The sequence below is a fragment of the Schistocerca gregaria genome, chromosome 3, assembly GCF_023897955.1.
Source record: "Schistocerca gregaria isolate iqSchGreg1 chromosome 3, iqSchGreg1.2, whole genome shotgun sequence".
NCBI lineage: Eukaryota > Metazoa > Arthropoda > Insecta > Orthoptera > Acrididae > Schistocerca > Schistocerca gregaria.
This window is the reverse complement of record NC_064922.1, coordinates 149,685,511-149,700,455: the sequence shown is the minus strand read 5'-3', so window position 1 is coordinate 149,700,455 and position 14,945 is coordinate 149,685,511.

Here is a 14,945-nt window from a genome sequence, read left to right as displayed (position 1 = left end):
GGGAACGCTCCTCAGAAACTGGTGTCGCTTTCGTGTTGCCAGCCATCTGTTGGCTTAAGGTACTACCTATTTCCATCGCTTTTTGTCGGAGAGTGGGAGCTGTCTCCTGTGCACCTTTGCGCGCCAGGCGGCGTTTCTTATTTTTCTTTGGAGAAGTGCCTCTCTACGTACTTTCTTCAGGATCCAAGTTAGTGTCGCTTTCCTGCAAGGTGTGTCGGTCTTCAAATTCCGGCGGATCTGCTGCCTTTACAGTTGCAGGTACCTGTTTCTGTGGAACTTCAACTGTTTCCGTAGATTGGCGGGATTCTTGTAGGTCGTCAGATATGACGGCACTGACATCCATCGGAATTTCAGTATCTGGAGAATTTATATTTGGACACGATACAGGGGCTGAGGAAGCAGTCGGCCGTTCGCTTGCCACGGCGGCGTAAGTTCCAGGCAGTGTTGTCATCGCCGGTGGCCTGGCGGCCTCGCCGGCCGGCAGCTGTGCAACGCGCCGCTGTATACATTCTGCGCGGACGTGCCCAGGCTTGTTACAGGCGGCACAGGTTCGCAGTTGGTCGTCATAAATTACAATTATTCTACATCCGCAGACATTGATGTACAACGGGATATGCTTTTGTAACTCTACTCGAAGCTGCCGTACGCCATTTAGTATTGGGAATTTATGCGCGCTTGATCATTTCTCGGCAAAGTTGCTGAGCACTTTCCCGAAGGGTGAAATTACAGCATTAATTTGGTCTGTTGTAATCTCAAAAGGCAACTCGAAGATTCGAACTGTGCGAATGCCAAAACCAGCATGTACAACGGTGAATTCACCAACGTTTCCATCTAAGTGCTTAAATTTCAAAACACCTCCGGAAGCCTCTACTATTTTCTCGCACAACTAGGAACTACGCATTTTAACAAACACGACACAAGCTACAATCGACAGGTGGATCCCAAATACATCATGGAAGGAGAGCTTCACATCTTCTTCTAACCAAAATTCTACTTCAAACGACTTGGGTCTGGCATATCGAGGATCAAAGGTAAGTTTCAACGTAACTTTTCGACTTGGTTGAGCCATCACGGCATTCTACACATTACGTTTCGAAGTGGTCTATAAACAAGAGTTTTAAGCTGCACAAAGCGCAAGACTTACCACGCAGAAGCACAGACGGCGCAGCGCACGCCACACTACGTCCTACCTCCACGCCCTCCGCCAGCGAACTGTACCATCTGAGCTACCGAAGGACAACTCACGCACAGTATTCACAGCTTTACTTCTGCCAGAACCTCGTCTCCTACCTTCCAAATTTTACAGAAGCTCTTCGGCGAACCTTGCAGAACTAGCACTCATGAAAGAAAGAATATTGCGGAAACATGTTTCCAGAATGAGATTTTCTCTCACAGATTTACTTCTGCCAGTACCTCGACTCCTTCCTCCCAAACTTTACAGAAGCTCTTCTGCGAACCTTGAAGAACTAGCACTCCTGATAGAAAGGATATTGCGGAGACATGGCTTAGCCACAGCCTGGAGGATGTTTCCAGAATGAGATTTTCACTCTGCAGCGGAGTGTGCGCTGATATGAAACTTCCCGGCAGAATAAAACTGTGTGCCCGACCGAGACTCGAACTCGGGACCATTGCCTTTCACGGGCAAGTGCTCTACCATCTGAGCAACCGAAACACGACTCACGCCCGGTACTCACAGCTTTACTTCTGCCAGTTCCTCGTCTCCTACCTTTCAAATTTTACAGAAGCACTTCGGCGAAACTTGCAGAACTAGCGCTACTGAAAGAAAGTATATCGCGGAGACGTGGCTTAGCCACAGCCTGCTGGATGTTTCCAGAATGAGATTTTCACTCTGCAGCGGAGTGTGCGCTGATATGAAACTTCCTGGCAGATTAAAACTGTGTGCCCGACTGAAACTCGAACTCGGGACATTTGCCTTTCGCGGGCAAATGCTCTACCATCTGAGCTACCGAAGCATGACTCACGCCCGGTACTCACAGCTTTACTTCTGCCAGTACCTCGTCTCCTACCTTCCAAACTTTACAGAAGCTCTTCTGCGAACCTTGCAGAACTAGCACTCCTGAAAGAAAGGCAATTGCGGAGACATGGCTTAGCCACAGCCTAGAGGATGTTTCCAGAATGAGATTTCCACTCTGCAGCAGGTTGTGCGCTGATATAAAACTTCCTGGAGATTAAAACTGTGTGTCCTACCGAGACTGGAACTCGAGATCTTTGCCTTTCACAGGCAAGTGCTCTACCATCTGAGCTACCGAAGCACGACTCACGCCCGGTACTCACAGCTTTACTTTTGCAATTACCTCGTCTCCTACCTTGCAAACTTTACAGAAGCTCTTCTGCGAACCTTGCAGAACTACCACTCCTGAAAGAAAGTATAATGTGGAGACATAGCTTAGTCACAGCCTTGGGGATGTTTCCAGAATGAGATTTTCACTCTGCATCTGATTGTGTGGCGATAAAAAACTTCCTGGCAGATTAATACTGCGTGCCTGACCGAGACTCGAACTCGGGACCTTTTCCATTTACGGCCAAGTGCTCTACCATCTGAGCTACCAAAGCACTACTCATGCCCGGTACTAACAGCTTTACTTCTGCCAGTATCTCGTCTCCTACCTTCCAAACTTTACAGAAGCTCTTGTGCGAACTTTGTAGAACTAGCACTTCTGAAAGAAAGAATAATGTGGAGACACGGCTTAGCCACAGCCTGGGGGATGTTTACAGATTGAGATTTCCACTCTGCAGCTACGTGTGCACTAATATGAAACTTCCTCGCAGATTAAATCTGTGTACCCGTCCGAGATTCGAGCTCAAAAGCTTTGAATTTCGCGGACAAGTGCTCTACCATCTGAGCTACTGAAGCACGACTCCTCCCCGATACTCACAGCTTTATTTCTGCCAGTACCTCGTCTCCTACCTTCCAAACTTTACAGAAGCTCTTCTGTGAACCTTCCAGAACTAGCACTCCTGAAGGAAAGGATATTGAAAAGGCATGGCTTAGCTACAGACTATGGGATGTTTACAGATTGAGATTTTCACTCTGCAGCAGAGTGTGCGCTGATATGAAACTTCCTGGCAGTTTAAAACTGTGTGACCGACCGAGACTCGAACTCAGGAGTTTTGCCTTTCGCGGGCAAGTGCTCTACCATCTGAGCTACTGAAGCACGACTCAGGCCCGCTACTCACAGCTTTACTTCTGCCAGTATCTCGTCTCATACCTTCCAAACTTTACACAAGCTCTTCTGCGAACCTTGCAGAACTAGCACTCCTGAAAGAAAGGATATTGCGGAGACATGGCTTAGCCACAGCCTGGGGGAAGTTTCCAGAATGAGATTTTCACTCTGCAGCGTAGGGTGCGCTGATATGAAACTTCCTGGCAGATTATAACCGTGTCCTACCGAGAGTGGGGCTCGGGACCTTTTTCTTATACAGGCAAGTGCTCTACCATCTGACCCACCGAACCACGACTCACGCCCGGTACTCACAGCTTTACTTCTGCCAGTACCTCGTCTCCTACCTTCCAAACTTTACAGAGGCTCTTCTGCGAATCTTACACAACTAGCACTCCTGAAAGAAAGGATACTGCGAAGACATGGCTTAGCCACAGCCTGGGGGATGTTTCCAGAATGAGATTTCCACTCTGCAGCGGAGTGTGAGCTGATATGAAACTTCCTGGCAGATTAAAACTGTGTGCCCGACCAAGACTCGAGCTTTGGACCTTTGCCTTTCACGGGCAAGTGCTCTACCATCTGAGCTACCGAAGCACGACTCACGCCCAGTACTCACAGGTTTACTTTTGCAAGTAACTCGTCTCCTACATTCCAAACTTTACAGAAGCTCTTCTGCGAACCTTGCAGAACTAGCACTCCTGAAAGAAAGGATATTGCGGAGACATGGCTTAGCCACAGCCTGGGGGATGTTTCCAGAATGAGATTTTCACTCTGCAGCGGAGTGTGCACTGATATGAAACTTCCTGGTAGATTAAAACTATGTGCCCGACCTAGACTCGAAATTGGAAGCATTGCCTTTCGCGGGCAAGTGCTCTACCATCTGAGCTACTGAAGCACGACTACCACCCGGTACTCACAGCTTTACTTCTGCTAGTACCTCATCTCATACCTTCCAAACTTTACACAAGCTCTTCTGCGAACCTTGCAGAACTAGCACTCCTGAAAGAAAGGATATTGCGGTGACATGGGTTAGCCACAGCCTGGGGGATGTTTCCAGAATGAGATTTTCACTCTGCAGCGGTGTGTGCGCTGATATGAAACTTCGTGGCAGATTAAAACTGTGTGCTCGACCGAGACTGCAACTCGGGACCTTTGCCTTTCGCAGGCAAGTGCTCTACCATCTGAGCTACCGAAGCACGACACACGCCCGGTACTCACAGCTTTACTTCTGCCAGTACCTTGTCTCATACCTTCCAAACTTTACAGAAATCTCATTCTGAAGTTACATAATGTCTACACTTTGTATTATTTTAATTAATGTGTGTGAAAATTAATCAAGTTCTGTTTAAAGTTGGTCACCGTCAATCTGTTACTCTAAGTGTGCAAGTGGCATTTCTATCGTCTGACCTAACGGCGGAAGATAAACACGGCACAATAAGACCATGAGACGTATTGCTGACACTCGCCTACTTCATTAGAGCAACAAATCAAATAATCTGATGGTGTGTGTATGGTAGGTCTTACAGTACGCACACCACAGTACCTTTTTCTAGAGATTATTTTAGTGCAGAGGACATACGTTTAACAAAGAGGCTGGTAATAGCTAATGTGGATACTATGGAGGAAGAAGAATGGGACATGAGGGTTATCAGCCATGGGCAATTGCCAGATACCATTGAAACTGCATTACAAGAGAAAGTGAAGCACCTAGAGGGAAGCAAGTTACTTTCGGAATTTAAGGATTTATTTTTTCCTAAAAGGCCATTACCAGGTACACATATTACATGGCACTGTATACCAACAGGAGTTTATTCACCAGTCTACCACAAGCCATACAGAATACCTAAGTACTTACAGCCAATTTTGGAGGAATTTATCGATCAACAGCTGAAAGTTGGAATAATTGAAGGCAGGAATGGTTGTCGTGCCAAAAAAAAATCAATGAATTGAACATGAAAATATAGATTTTATTATGATTACAGACATCTAAATGCAAAAACCATAACACATAAATACCTTTTGCCAAACATCACAGAAACCCTGGATCATTTAGGGCAATGCAAATATTTTTCAACAACGGATTTGAAGAATGGTTGCCTCTAGATAGAGGTTGCTCCACAAGATCAAAACAAAACAGCAGTTTTGACACGATGGGGACACTACCAATTTAGAAGAATGCCATTCAGATTATAAAAAATGCACCTGCAACATTTAAGAGATTTTTGGATGGAATACTCAGAGGATTAAAACCATGGCATTGCTTAGTGTATCTCGATGACATAATCATCTGTGGGAGTGATATGGAACAGCACATGCAGCCGTTAAGGGAGTATTTCTAAGGTTAAAAGCAGCAAAGCTAACACCGAGTACAGAAAAGTTAATTTTGTGATGGAAGAGGTAGCATACTTAGGTCATATCACAAGTAGAGATGGGGTTAAGACAGACCCAAGATTAATTAGAGCTGTACATGAATTTCCTGTGCCAGAATCTGTAAACGAGTTGCAATCATCTGTAGATATATATTACTGCTGGTTCATAAAATGATTTGTGGATATCACCAGACCATTGATACAATTGTTAAAAAAGGGTACTAAATTTGTGCGGTTAGAAGAGTGCCATCATGCTCTTAGGGAGCTTCTTAGTTTTAGCATCAAGTCTTATATTAGTATTTCCAGATTTTAATGGAGAATTTGTTTTATCATGTGATGCATCAAACCATGCACTTCGCTGTGTGTTGTTACAAGAGGTAGAAGGTGTAGAACTTTTGCATCAAGAAAACTAAATTCTGCAGAAAGAAATTATTCCATGATGGAGAAGGACATGTTGAACCTTGTATATGGAATCACATGTTTCAAATGTTTGTACAGTAAAATGTTTAGAGTAATAACAGATCATGCAGCATTAAAATGGTTGTTGGGTTAAAGGATTCTTCTAGCAGGTTGATGAAATGGGCAGAAATACTAAGTGCATTTCATTTTGAAGTCATGCATAAACCTGGAAAGAAGCTTGGAAATGTGGATGGCTTAAGTAGAAAAGTAGCAGTATTACATGTTGGGAGTAAAGTGCATAAGGAATGGTGAACTGCACAGAGAGCAGATGATTAAAGTAAGTAGTATTTTAAGGAGTCACAGTTCTATGTGTAGGATAGGTTGCTATGCAGACAAACCAAGTTGGGACCATGGGTAATGGTTACCAGAGGCATTAGCACTATTCAGATTTCTGGGGACTCATGTTTTAGGTCCATTCAATAAAACACCTGCAGGGAACAAGTACATACTCACAATCATAGATCATTTTTCAAAATACATAAAAATGATCACAATACCAAAACAGCAGGCAGCAATAGTGGTACAAGCACTTGTGAATAACTGGATACTGAAGTTTTGAGTGCCTGAAACAATAGCGACACAGCAGTGAATGAACTTCATGTCAAATCCACTCAAGGAATTTTGTATTTTATTGAATTTGAAGAAGTTAAGGACGAGTCCTCTCCATCCATAAGCCAATGGAAGAACTGAAAGAGTGCATAGGATAATCGGGAAGACACTTGTATACTACATTGACTTTCATCATACCAACTGGGATGTCTATTTGAAGTATCTCATCTCTTCCTACAACTCAAAACAGCATACAAATATAGGATTATCACCATATGAAGTAGTATATGGTCATAAAATGCCATCACCATATGACCTATTGAAAATGAAGAAATGAAAGACAGGAGAGTCTGTTAAGAATTTTCCAAAGTGAATAAGGAAATTTGGAATAGAGTACAGAGGACAAATACACAAGCACTAGAGGAACAGGAAGAAGCAGTGGGCCGTATGGCAAGGATGCCACAGTATAAGGTTGATCAGTGGTTGATGCTGTCAGCATCATATATGCTGAAGGGGAAGATAAAAAATTATTTTGCAAAGTATCAGGGGCCATTCCAAGTGGTAGAGACTATGTCAGCTGTAAATGCCAATATTCGGTTGCTGAAGAGAATGAAAATTGTGGAAGTAGTGCAGCTGAAACCTTTTCAAGGGAGTCCAGAAGTTATTTAAGGGATAGGAGATGTGGACCAGAAAGGGAGGGTGAGGAGAAAGGTATCAGAAGATAAACAAGAAGTTGTGAATGAAATGGAGGCTTCCATAGGGATTGAGGCCTTGGAGATAGTGATTTAATATATTTTAGGTTAGGTATAGATTTAGGGCGGTTAGTGTAAGCAGCTGTGGAGCAGCAATGAATTTAAGGGGGAGGAAAGTGATAAGTATTCCTACCCATAGGTGAGATGCGGAGAAGGTGAGATGATGTGGTTCGTTGCGGGACTACTGATCTTTGGGTGGAAGAATTACGGAAGCGGCACCTGGAAAGGGAGTACTGTTACCCTAGTGGGAAAACATAGTGATCAGCAGTCATTGCTTGGTGGTACAGGTGGTATTCAAAGCATGGGAGATGTGTAATGCGGTGAGAAGATTGGAAGAAGCATTTGACAAATTCTGTCAGTGAATGGAAAGGTATAAGATACTCAAAGGAAGTGCTATGGTATTTGAGAGAGTACATGGAGCATATGAGAAATTAAGGAGTGAGATGACCCAGGTACTGGGGCTTATTCCACATGTGAGAGAAGAGGGGTTGGATTGATGCTGGAGGTCAGATTATGAAAATAGTATTTGGCACTGCTGATGAGGAAGAGATTTGAAGGATGAACAAGACCATAGAAGAGGTTAAGCAATGGGCAAAAGGAAACCAAGTCACGAATGATTGGCATACTATGCAGACTGAAAGTTTAGAGATGGACATATTGAATAGCACATGACTACTATGACAACTGACTGGAGAAGTAATGTGGTATGCCAGAGTTAGAGAAGAGGCACTTAATCGGGACATCAGGGAACTACAAACCGAAGTAGAAGTCTTAGATAGAAAAGTACTAATGATGAAATGGCTGCAGTCCATAGAAGGTAGCGTTTGGAAGGCACAAAGAAAAGTAATAGAACTAAAGGAGGGTATGCACCAGGCAGTAAGAAGTCAGCTAGGGCTAAACTTGTTGTCACCAAAGCAGCATTTAGAGGGTCTAAGGAAAGTACAGAAGGAACTACCACTGGAGTTGGGGTTGGTTTTAGAACCCAGCACAAAAACTTACTTCTTTTATTTCAAGTTAGCCACAGTATCACAGTAGCTATTATTAATTGCAAAATACAAAGGAAGATAAGAAAAAATGAAGGAAGCAAAATTACAAAAATAATACTGAGGAGAAACCACACTCTGTCTGAATATGGTAATAAGAGAGAGGCAGGATTCCAGCAAAGTGAAAATGCAGGAGGTAAGAGAATGCAATACAGAAGTAACACACTTTCAGCAGGTCAAGACATATTGGTTATACTCTACCTTTGACAAGGTTTTGAGCAGGGGAAGCTTACATCAATAAAGAGGCTAGAATTAAATGAGAGTGGTTTATTATTAAATGGAACAGCATGTAAGATAATGTGGCTTACTCTTCTCTGCCCTCTGTGATTTGAGGGACAACTCAACAGAATATTTTGCAGCATCATTTGTATTGGCCAGAAGAGCCAATGGAACTGCTACCTACTGCAGATCTAGCCAGCTTATATCAAACTCTTGGGTCAGAATTAATTAAATCTATAAAGATGCTTCTGAACCAGCAAGAGAGATGAGTCTCACTGGAAACCTTGGTGCAGATATAAACTTATATCAGGAAAATCAGTACCAGAAAGAGGCAACATTGACAGTTATCATACCAACCACTGCAGAGGCACTTGTTCTGTTGAGCATAGCCCTTTTTTTGGTACATGGAAGATGAAGCACAAGACGTAGTTCAGGTCCAGCCACCATTCAGATTCCAATGGATTGGATACCCCAAGCACAAAGCAGAAGGAAGATGAATGCACAAGGGGGTATTAAGAATTATTGAAAATATTAAGAATTAGTGATTCATTTTAGCTTGCAAGTTTGGAAAAGAGAGTTAGAAGTTATTGTGCAAGAATCCTAGCAATTAAATAAGTTCCATGGTTTTGAGTTAAGACACAAGGAAATGTATGAGATTAAGTAATATGATGAAAGAAACCAATTGTTAGAATAAATCTTAAGAGATGCTTGGAACTCTAGTGTAAAGGGTAATCTAGTTTGGTAGACATGAAGGACGAGGTCTTGATAAAAAGGAGGGCAGCGTAGCGTACCGACCAAATTTGACCAAAAGTACGCCAGAGTGGAAGTGAGTTGCAACAGAGCCAGCTGCAGGCAGACAAGAGTGTTATGCATTGTGAAGCAAAACATGGCTGACAGGCACTGTGAAGCAGAGCCATATGGGCACAGCATAGTACAGCCAACACTGCAGTACACTAGTGGAAGGACAGAAGCCTTTCTTCACTTACCACCATGGAAGTCTTTAGAGTACGTGCCTTAAGCCCTAGTGAACATAGCCTGGAGCATGTAAGTACTCAGCCATTTGTGTACTAAAATATTTTCATCTTAGTATTGAAGCCTACATCACAAGCCTGTGACACTTTGAGTGACATCCTGGAGTGCAGTACAGGGTCCACGTTTGACCATGGGACAATGCAGCCTGCCCTGATTTACAAAAGCAGCTACTGCTGGAACAGAGAGCCGCACCCGTTGGTGAAGGGAGGTCATGGCTACCTCTGAGGTACTGTCAGCTGCGCTGTCATGCTGTCATCACGGTTGCAGCTGGAGACTTCGCTGGCAGTGGCATTCAAGTGATTCCTCTTTGTACTGTCATCAATGCCAGACACCTACTGTTTCACGTGAGAGGCAACTGGACACCTCCACCAAGCTGCCCCTGGTGTGCTATGGAGGAGGGTAAAACAAACCCGCTGTCTCCCAGACATTTCATTTCACTCTCGTTGGGTGACAATCCATGCGTCATTGAACACTGCAAAAAGAATTCATGCCAGTTACCAGACCCAATGATAGGTCAGACCCTACTGAACTGACACCAGTTTTTACATTGTATGACCAGGGTTGGGTGGTACAGGGAAGTGGGCATCCAGGTTGTCAGGATAATTTTTGCATAAATTCAGAGCCATATCGTTCACAGATTCAAAAGTGGAGTGTTATTGGCTCTAAATCTGTCCTCTAAGGGGTGCAGACACATTGCATTCCATGCTGACAGAGAGCTGCAACAGCCAGGCTGAGGGGCACATTGCCCAAAAGAGCAGGACAAACGTCTGGTCAGGAGGAAAGCTGGTAGGCAAGAGGCCATCCCAGCGGTACTGAGGCACTCTCACCAGCCTGCTCCATGTCTCACTTGACCATTTCCAGCCATTCCACTAGTTGGCCAAGGGGCACTTGCACGTCTCTCAATCAGCAATGCCTTTGGAGCATCTTCCCTGTCAGCAGTACCCACTGTGGGAACACTACCCATGTGAACTAAGCAAAGGTAGGCGTGCATTGAATAATATCTGGTACTGCACCAATACAGGTCAAGCCACAGTTTGACCATAAAACGAAGTTCTAGCAAAAAAAAAAAAAAAAAAAAAAAAAAAAAAAAAAAAAAAAAAAAAAAAAAAAAAAAAAAATGTAACAATAAAATTTTGATAAATGTCATCCATTACTCCTTCCATTAATCCCTCAGTTTGAATGCTCACCATGCACAATGGAAGAGAGTAATAGTCCATGGGGTGCAGGAATTGTGGTCATATGAAAGAAGTCTACAGTTGTAACTAGACAATATAGGCTCTGCTGCAATTACAGTCACCTGAACAGCAAGACTGTAACATATGCCTACCCAATCAAAACATTCCTGAGATCATAGATAATTTGGGGCAATGTTGATATTTCTCAACCATGGATTTGAGTAGTGGCTACCATCAATTGGAGGTTGTTCTCGGAGACCAACCAAAGACAGAATCTTTGGTACCATGAGGACACTATCAGTTCAAGACAATACTGTTTGGATTAAAAATGCATCTACAGTATTTCAGAGGTTGATGGATGGTGTGTTGAGAGGTTTGAAACGATGTCATAGTCTAGTTTTCCTGGATGATATCATTGTATATTCAAAAGACATGCACCAGCATAGATAATATCTGAAGGAAGTGTTCAAGAGATTGAGGGCTGCACATCTGATGTTAACACAGAGAAGTGCCATTTTGCTTTAGAAGAGGTAGGTTATTTAGGCAATGTAACTAGTAAATCTGGAGAGAAGGACAGACCCAAGACTAGTAAAAGCTATGTGGGAATTCCCAGTGCCTATGTATTTTTTTAATGTCTCAAATTACTATAAAAAAATTTGTGAAATGGTTTGCTGATGTAGCATGACCACTCACACAGTTGCTAAGGAAATGTGTGAAATTCATGTGGACAGAGGAATGTCAGGATGCATTTGAAGAACTGAAGAGAATTTGACATCCAGCCTGGTTCTAGTATTTCTGGACTTTCAAAAGGAAACCCTACAATCAGCTCTTACCAACTGAAATCAGGACTCATCTGACCAGGCCAGGGTTTTCCAGTTGTTTAGCGTCAAACCGATATGGTCACGAGTCCAGGAGAGGTGATGTCATGCTGTTAGCAAAGTCTCTCTCATTGGTCATTTGCTGCCCTTAAGTCCCCTACTATGCCGCAGCTGTTCAGCTTGCCTACTCTATACCTTATGCTATATTTTGACCCAACAAACACAAAATGTAAATCTACTGTTACCTAATAGTCTTAATGCATACAGACTTCTAAGTAGTTCATACAAAATTACTCGATCACTCTCCTGCACCTTCTTTCCCACTTTTGCCTTCTAGTCGAAATCCAAAATTCCTGGGATAACTTCTGGACTCCTACGAAACAGTTTCAAACATCCCAAGTGTACAACAGTCATCCTCATTGATGATTGAATCTTGACATTAATTGGTGAAGCAATTTCCACAACTTTGCAAAACTTTTTTTTATATTTCCCTTTGGTGTAGAAGAAGTTGATAACACTACCCATTGGCCGACTTTGTATTGTGGCATTCTTGCTGTATAGTTAACTGCTTCCTCTTGCTTCTCTAGTGCCCTGGTATTAGCCTTGCATGCTCTGTTCCACATTTCCCTTATTACTCTCACATAGTCTTTAACAGACTCTCCTGTCTTACCCTTCTTATTTTTTAACATGTTGAACGGCGATGGTATCTTACATCAATTAAGATGACAATCCCATATTTATGTGCTGTTCTGAATTGTATGCTGAGACTACATTTCTGTAATAGTGTGCATCCACATAGTATCCTAGCATCATCCTTATAATTCTATACACTCTCTCTGTTCTTCCATTAACTTGAGGATGTAAAAGGCTCATCCTCAATTTTTCACACACAAAAGCTTACACAATTTCTTGAACAAATCCGAAATAAATTTAGTTCCCTGATCTGTCAGTATTGTCTCAGATACACCAAACTTCAGTATCCAATTGCTTGTGAGAGTAATAATGTAAATATGGAACAGGGCGTGCAAGGCTAATACCAGGGCACTAGAGAAGCAAGATGAAGCAGTTAACCATACATCAAGAATACCACAATACAAGGTTGGCCGGTGGGTAGTGTTATCAACTTCTTATACACCAAATGGAAATATAAAAACTGCTGTGACTTGCACCACTACTGCTACCTGTTGGTTGGGCATTGCGACGATTTCCATGTACCTCAAAAAATGCTGTATAAACATAAATATTTCCTGCAGGTGTTTTGAAAGACATAAACATCAATCCCAAGCAACTGAAATAGTTCCAATGCTTCAGGTAACCTCTGCAGTGACACTCTCATGTTACACAAATTTGTTCTCTTTGCATACTTTAACATTTGTCCACATTCAACTTCCTATTCTTCCACCAATATCTCTCCCCTCTTCATAAACCTTTATCCCCCATGACCTGCTAATGTGTGATCATGTGTCTCCTGTAATACTCTATTTTTCAGCTTTGCCAGCACCACCACTTGTGGTTCCTACTTAGTTTTCCTGCACAGCAACCTATCTTGTATACAAAACTGTAACTGTTTACTAAACTGCTTACATTCGCTATCCACCTATTGTGCTGCCTGCCAGTCCTTTAGCTCATTATGTACTATTTGGAACGCTCTACTTTCTTACTTAATCTATCTGTGTTCCCATATTTTTACCAGGCTTATGTTTACCCTCCTACTGCCCATCGTGTCAAACTACTAGAGGTATCCTTCAACCCCAAAAACCATTTATGTGCTGCATTATACATTATCACTCGACATTTTCCCCGTAAAGATAACACTTGAAATAAGTGATTTCATAGACAAGGCTCAACATTTCTTTTTCTGTTCGGTAGTAATTCTTCCAGCTGAGTTCATTTGCCTTGAACCAAAGGCTATTGGGTGTTCTATGCCACCTCCTTCTTGAGACAACACACAACCAAGAGCATTCTTCGATGCTTCATTATGGAATGCATTTCTTATTGAAATTTGAAAATACCAAGGTTGGACACGATGTCAAAGTTTCTTTCAGTTTCTCAGAAGCACGTTAACAACCCTCTGACCACACAAATTTTGAACCTTTCTTTAGTAATTGCATCAATGGTCTGGAAACATCTGCAAATCTTTTACGAAATCCTATAATAATTTGTGACTCAAAGAAACGAATGCAGTTCCACTTCTGATTTAGATACAGAAAATTTACATATAGGTTTAACCAACCTAGGGGTGTGTCCTAACCCCATCCTTACAACCTTACTAATTATGTGACTAGGAAATGCCACCTCTTCCAACACAAAATTATACTTCTCCATGCTCAACATTAAATGCGTGTTCTCAGTCTAAGGAATATTTCCCTTAAGTGTAGTATGTGCTACTCCATATCACCTGGTAAAGAGGATTATATCATCAAGATACACTACATACTGATGTGATTTCAGTCTTCTAAGAACTCCATCCATCCAACATCCCTTGAAATGTCACAGGTGCATTCTTCAATCTGAAAGGCAGCCTCCTAAACTGATAACGCCCCATGGCAAAAGAAGTGCTGTTTTTGATCAGTCTTCTGCAGTTGATGTTAGTCACTCCTTGTAAGTCCATGAGGGAAGTAGTGTTAAAGAAGTGGTTGCAGTCCTTGGAGAACAGTGTGTGGGAAGCATGCAGGCAGACATCAGTATTGTGGGAAGCTATGCAGCAATCAGTATAAGGATAACTGGAGTAAGCTTGTTACCACCACATCAGTACCCAGGGGGGCTACAGAACATGTAAAAAGAGCTACAACCAGAAATAAAACCTAACAAGCGTAAAAACAAGGACTGATGGAGCAAAGGTGAACATTTCATTTTCCTTTCCCACATCAGGGAGGCAGTCACAGTACCAATGTTACGTAGTCCACACGTATCCCGTTAAGAGGGGAATGCTGAAGAAATTTGTTGGGGTAAAAGTGCAACAGTTGTTGATTGCAGACAACAAGAGCAGGCATGTGGAAATGGGAGAAGTGAAGTTGCAGAAGCATTACAGAGGTGAGTTTACCGTTTGCCCAAACAGGGTAGTGAGAGAAGGTAAGAACTTCTACACTGTGAAGTTACTGCCGGGTAAGAAAACTGAGAAAGATTGCAAAAAAGAGGCACGAAACAACACCGACCGTAATTGTAGCAGGTACTGAATCAACACTTACTCCGCTAAGCTTATCCCCTGTTTTCATGTAGAAGAAGCAAAACACAAGTTGAAGTTGCAACCCAACTACTGTTAAAATCCTGGTTGACTGGATTCCCAGAACCTTGTGGACAATAGAGCAAACTGTAACTGTGAGTTAAGCTGAAAAGTAACTGATGTG